The sequence below is a fragment of the Sus scrofa genome, unplaced genomic scaffold, assembly GCF_000003025.6.
Source record: "Sus scrofa isolate TJ Tabasco breed Duroc unplaced genomic scaffold, Sscrofa11.1 Contig1300, whole genome shotgun sequence".
In the NCBI taxonomy this organism is placed as follows: Eukaryota; Metazoa; Chordata; class Mammalia; order Artiodactyla; family Suidae; genus Sus; species Sus scrofa.
Window position 1 is genome coordinate 5,305 of NW_018084858.1, and position 7,016 is coordinate 12,320.

General features: G+C 47.6%; 1 pseudogene; it reads right to left on the reverse strand.

Annotated features, from left to right (window-relative positions):
- Positions 1–210: 210 nt before the first annotated feature.
- On the reverse strand, positions 211–6,363 carry LOC110255255 (annotated as a pseudogene).
- Between the last annotated feature and the right edge of the window lie 653 nt (positions 6,364–7,016).

Sequence of the window (7,016 nt, forward strand, 5' to 3'; positions counted from 1 at the left end):
ACAGAGAACATTCATGGTACCGTTTATCTTTACCCTTCTATGTCAGAGCCAAGGCAAGCCAATGACCACATGGAAAAGGATGTTTTTCAGTGACATTTATTTCAGAATCATTGAACAATCTGATCACCCTTCTTCATTCATAAGTATTCTTCTTTAAATAATTTGAGCTTATTATGTTTTCAGGCTTGGTGAGAGATTATAAAGGTGGCACACTCACCCCAAAGAAATTGATTCCATAGCTATGGAAGACTAAGATCTTTCACAGACACTGCTGCTTCTTGGCCCCCTTGAATTAAGTTAAATAGACCAACCCACAATTAAATAAATAAATAGTTCAGTGATCGATCATCAGAAGCTGGGTGCCAAGGACAGAGGACTGCCAGTGACCCTAGTGTGCCATGGTTTCCACCAGGCTGGCTTTGAGTGAGGAGAAGGGGTGAGAGAAGGCTGGCTTAGAGGATGGGGTCTGTGCATGGACTTGGAGAGGAGGGGGCTGTTCCTCCTCACTGGGGGGCAGGGGGATCTCCTTAGCACTAATCTAGGGAAGACAGCTGGGCATCGATTAGACAATAGTGAAATTCAGGCAGCAACCATGTACCAACTTTTCCAGTCCCCTTCTGCCAGCCTCCGGGGTTCTTCAGCCCATGTGGACCCTCTGGGTATGGCTTTCCTTAGGGAGAGAGGACTTCCATGGTGAAGTCAGTTATATCTTGGCGGCCTTTGGAGTTTCCCAGGAAGACGGGCTTTTGTTCTGCTTGAGAGGTGCTGATGTACCAGTTGGGGTACAGGGCAGACTCGAATTCAACTCTGTTCTTGATTTCTGTCTTGTAGAAGACGAATCGCTTCTCCATGTCCCTCTTCGGGTAACTTTTGGGGTCTACATCCTGCAGCAAAGCAGAAATAGAGTTTTTTTTGCATGGGACAGGTCAAAGATACCCTACTCTGATCTGGGAAAAGATGTTCTCCAGGTCAGCTGGAGATGAAACATATAAACAGGTCACAGGGGCAAGTGCCAGGGCCCTGACATATCTTTGTGACCCCAGCCTTCGGTATGGTGACCAAAAGAGCCCTCATCCTTTTCTGAAACAGTGCCAAATGGTAGGGAGCATGACACAGATGGGAAGGTTGTTGAAAGTGAAAATTAGATGAAAGCTTCTGGAAGTACCTAGGCTCCAGGGACTTGTGCTGTGTATTTCCTCATGGCCCTGGCTAGAATGACTTCAACTTGGAGAGGAAGCTTTTGCTGGGAATGCTGGTGGGGCAAGTATGATGTTGGGAGTGGCATGGAGATGATGACAGGTGACAGGTGCTTTGAATCAATTAAGTTCCCAAAGTGTCATCTACCTAATGGAGCAACCCTAACAAGAGACTCCCCTTCCAATCCCAACATTGTATGATCGATGGGGGGCTAACAACAGCAGGATGTAAGCACATCAGCAGAATGATTTAACTTGCCACAATGGGAGTGAAAGTTACCTGCATTAACCCTTACCTGAACTTATTATATTCAACTTATTTACACATATGGAAAATTACCAAGTGGTTCTTCTCCCAGACTTTCTGGGGGTGGGTAGGGGGAAGAGGTCACTGTCTTGGAAGTAATGGCTGGGGGTGCTTCAGTGAAGCCCAAGAAGGGCCTTCAGCCCTTGGTACTCACTCACCTCCAGCTGCAGGGTGGGTGTGTCATCTTTCATCACACAAGACAGGTACAGATTCTTTCCCTTGATCCTAAGGTCACAGGTATCTTGTCATCGCTGTCATCTTCCTTGCAGCAAAGCTCATGCAGAACACCACTGAGGGGAAGGAGAGGGTGCCTGTGGGTCAGGGACAATAGCACTGCAGGGTTGGTCCAAGCACTGGACCCCTTAGCCTAGGACTGGTGCCATTTTAGGGATCCTCTTTGGCATCCAAATTCCTATGGCCTCATAGACAGGGAGAGCTGGCTTCTCTCCCAGACAATAACAGTTCAGTTGGTTGAATCAGGTTTTTCCCCCAAAGAAGGGCCTGGGGGCTTCTCAGAGCCTCACCCACAGTGGCAATAAACAATTAGAAAGCTCTGATTTTTAGAAGAAAGCAAGCCATCTTGCCCCTGCCTGGTGATGTGCCTATCCACAACACCAGAACAGTCTGACCACTGTGAACAGCAAGAAAAAGAAGTAAAACCAGATTCCCAAAGGACATCAGGCACAGATCTGTTTCAGGAACATGGCGCAGCCAGTGGGATGAACTTGAAGGAGGAGGGCTGCTTGGACTAGGTGAAGTGGTCCAACGAGAGATGCTCATTTTAATCTTCCTTAGTCACAGCTGTCTCCCTTGGAGGCCCCAAGGTTGTGCTTCTGATGCAATTCTGGAAAACAGAATTGTCTTGGCCAGGCTGAGAAGCTTTCCCCCTGTGATGCCTCTCTCCAAGGTCAGCAGCTTGGATGAGACCACACTGCTCCTTTGATCTGCCCCCTGGCCACCACCCTGCATACAGGGCTCAGCCACAGTGGCAGGGTGCCAGGCAGAGTCCCCACCACCAATGGGCTCCCCAGACTTGAAACAATTGGCCATGACAGTGACAGAGATACAAGTTCCTGCTCGTCAGTAAGATCGGCGTTTCCTCAGGAACCATCTGGTATTGGGTGGGAAGATGTTAGGGGCAAGTGGGCAAAGTGGGAATGAGGACGGACAAATTATCTCTTTGCCATTCCTAGTTTTGACCTCCACAACAGGAAGAAGGCACCCACAGGTAGTTAGGTCTGTCCATCAAATGACCCCTTTCCAACAGAAGCACTGGACATCGCACTGCCTTTAAGTGACTTGGCTGGACTGTGTCCTGGATGTGCTTGTCCCCTCTCTTGCTGAAAATGAACCTGCTAAGGGCCTCATCCTGGCATCCTTGCTAGGACCTCCATAAAGCATGTACACACTCTGTATTCCATGATATTGCATTCATGTCAATCATTTGCCTAAATGGTCTACTTTGTTGAAGATAGAGATAATTGGCACGTTTCCAGGAGGCCAAGAAAAGAATGAGGGTGTCCCCAGGTACCTTCTCTCTTCAAGTCCCCTTTGAGGAGGTGGAGAGCCTTCAGCTCATGTGGGCCAGCCAGCACCAGGGCTTTTTCATCTTTGTCCTGGAGTTTGCAGTCCACGGACTGCACGGGGGTGGCATCACAGAGAAAACCATTGGCATGCTTTTCAAGGACGATGGGCTCTGAAATGTGGAGCAGAGGTGTCTTTTAGGCAGAAGATTAGAAGAGCAAACCTCATGATGTGAAGCGGTAAGGATCTGGTGCCTTGGAAGACATCTGAGGGAGGTCCAGCCACAGTCTGATTCTAATGTTGGTGGGGAGGAAGCTGGGGTGGACAAGAACACTGGACCCGGTGCCTTAAGATATGGGTTCAAGCTTCAGCTTTATTGCTTGCTGTGGAAGAGCCACAGAACTCCTTCTGCAAAAGGCAATGGCACACACTGGCCCAGCAGGGACCTTCTGAGACTCACAGGGATAAAATGTAACCGAAAGCACCCCTGAGGAATGACTGGGAGCTTTGCAGTTGTGAGTAGTTATCATGGTCCTGCTTTTTTATTCCTGGCTTTTAGGGCCGCATCCATGGCATATGGAATTCCCCAGGCTTAGTGTCAACTCAGAGGCTGTAGCTGCCGGCCTACACCACAGCCACAGCAATGCAGAATCTGAGCCTTGTCTGTGACCTACGCTACAGCTCATGGCAATGTTGGATGGCTTAACCCTTGAGCAAAGGCCAGGGATTGAATGCACACCTCATGGATACTAGTCAGGGTTGGCAACTGCTGAGCCACAACGTGATTTCCTCCAGGGTCCTGTTTTAAAGAATAATATCAATAACGCAAAAAGAAAACTAAACCATCACCAAATTGGATTATATGTAGTAATTGTATGGAGATATATAGTATTTTTGGGTACTTTTTATGCAATGCCTAAAAATTCCAGAAAAGCCTCCATTCCTCTGATTAATAGCACTAGCCAGGTACATCATATTCCACTAAAGAAGAATTCCTTTAAGGGAACCAAACATTCTGATGTAAGACAAAAAATAAAAAAGAATTGTTTCAACTACAAAAGTGGTTAGTTGGGTTTCCGGGACCTCTCTGTTTTCCTCTCACTGCTGGGCATTCTATTTAAAAAAAAAAATTTTATTTTTTTGGCTGTGCCTCTGGCACTTGGAAGTTCCTGGGCCAGTGAGCAAACCCAAGCCACAGCAGTGACAACACTGGATTCCACTGAGCCACCAGGGAACTCCTGGACCTTCTACTTTTAAAGGGTTTCAGCTTCAGGAGAGTTTAGTTGACCATTGAGTTATGGCCTCTGAGAAGGAAAGGACCAGAGATATCCTATCTGCCCTCAGCTTTCCCTAGGTACCTTCTTCAAAGACAGATGAAAAAGATGCTCTTTGGGTCATCATCGCAGACAACCTGGGAGGAGGGATTCATCGGCTTCTCCTTTGCCACATCACAGACACCATCGGCCTGGAGCTCTCGTTGCAGAGCTGGTGGGAGATTTGCAGCTGGATGCTCCCATCTCCCAGAGGGCTGAGGTCAAGGTTTTGGTGCGGCACTGTGGATAGATCAAGAATGTCAGTGTGGTAGGTGGCTGGGCCTGAGAACTCCCATTTTGACATGAGACGGGATGCAGGAGGGGATAACAGAGCTTCTCCAGAGAATCTTTCATCTCTCTGCAGCCCAGAGAGGTTCAGCGGTTTACCCATAGGCATGTGGCAAGTGAGAGGCAGACCCCAAACCTGAATGTGGGCTCTCTGAACCCTCCATGGTATTCTTCGAGAATACATCCCATTTTAACCTTGTTTGTGTTTTCTGACACATGCTCCACCTAACCATAAATGTATGCCTTCTTACATTTTTTACCTGTTTGGAAACCCAAAGCAACAAGACATGTATTAAATTTTTCATGGCTGTGATGATCATATTATCAATACTTCTATGCTCAATCAGATGAGTTTTCAATTATTCTCTACAAGTTTTCGTCTTTTAAAAGCTGTTGCATAAAGCATCTCGCAAACACTGTAAAAGGTGCGTGGGTTCCCCTGCTGGGAAATTTACATGTCCCCCTGGGGCCAAAAAACCTCCAAACCCCACCCAAAATTGTGGTTGATATTTGTGAAACAGGTTCCCACTTTCCCTTTGTTCAGAGAAACTGTGTAAGTGTATTAAGGCTTGAAGTTGCCCCTGGGCACAAGAATGGTTTAACGTCTTGAAGACAGTTAAAGAGACCTCTAAACAGCTCAGAGGAAAGCAAGAAGTTCCTGCCCAGCACAGAGGCTCCAGCCCCTGGCAGAGGCAGTGGGAGGGTGGGCCAGACAGATAAACCACACCCCCACCCAGGGCTGGAGAAAATGGGTCTCAGGGTTCGACTCTAGTGATTGACAGAGTTTCATCAGTTTTAGGCTGAACCCTTTTTCTAAAAGGAGAAGCAACTGTGCATTGAAGCCTTGGCTGCCTTGCCAACATGAGACAGCAAACACTCTCTCTACCATCATTTCTTCTCACCCTCCTCAAGCATGGCCACCATCACCAAGGCTCAGTGAACCGCTGTGGTGCCGCCGGAACTGAGGAGTGGCCTGCATCAGTCTCAATGGAGAAGGGCGAGTCAGTTCATCACAGAATTCCATAGGAATAAGGGGGCCCAGAGCCCTTTCCTTGAGACTTTCCCCTGCCCGAGCCCTGCATGTGTTGGGAGCTAAGGGCATGGCTTTACCTTCATCTCTTTGGGCCATCAGCCTCAAATAACAGGTCATTATTGTTGTCACTGTAATAAAAGCAGAGAGCTTGCTCAGTTATGTCCCCTGGACAGGATGAATTTTCCTTCCCTGCAAGCGATCTTCACTGTTAATAGGAAACTGCAAACAGCTTGTCCTTAGGGCTGCCTGGAGCTAGCAGTTTCCATGGGCATATTCCTTGGAGCAGCCTAGGAGGCGGGCAGGTACCCCAGCTGCTCTCTATTGGATCTCGAGACCCCTTCCAGCCCAGTTAAAACTGGAGCTTTCCTTCTCACTGAAGCCTTCCTTCCCACTGAAGCTGGACATGCCACAAGATCCCTTGTGTCATCCACATGGAATCCCTTCTTCCTGTTTGCCAATTGTAGGTGGCCCCCTGCAATGACATCAAGTCCAGACTTACAGTGGGAAATGAGTCTTTAAACCAGGTTAACCTGGAACCCCGCTTGCCACTAAAAGAGGCAGGATGAGGACAAATCAGGTCTCTAAGCACAGCTAACACTGCACTCTTGAGAATAGAACCTTGCTCGCATTACTGGTAACCAGTCTCCCCACTGACCCATTGTTAGCCGTCACTTCCTTGGCAGGTTCAGGTACCGTGGCCATGGCTGCTTCAGAAACCTGCGTAAAGAGGGAGAAAATGAGTGACCATTTGCCTGTGCCAGTCCCCACCACGGCTGCTTTCACGGGTGATTTTCCTTTGGCATCTAGTACACTGCAGGCCAGCAAAGAACGAGTCCTTGAATGAATGAGTGAATGGATGAAAGAGCCCTCCTTTGGGTCCAGAGAAAAGTATTTGCTAATGTAAGCCCACACCAGAAGTGCATTTGTTAGACCTGGGGCAGTAGTTGGATATTGAAATTCTAAATAAGCAGTGTTAATTATATATATATAATATATATAATATAATATATATTATATACTATATAATATATATATATATATTGTCTTTTTAGGCCCACACCTGTTGCATTTAGAGGTTCCTAGGCTAGGGGTCAAATTGGAGCTGCAGCTGCTGGTCTATATCACCACTACAGAGCATCACCAGATCTGAGCTACCTACATCACAGCTCATGGCAACTGCCAGATTATAGGCAACGGACGAGCCATGGATCGAACCTGCATCTCAATGGATGCTAGTCAGATTCATTTCCCCTGACCACAGCAGGAACTCCCCCCCCCATATTTTACAAGCTAATAGCATTATAGTAAACCTGCATTTTTGCAAATAGCCCAGCACTCAGACAGAGAGGCATGAA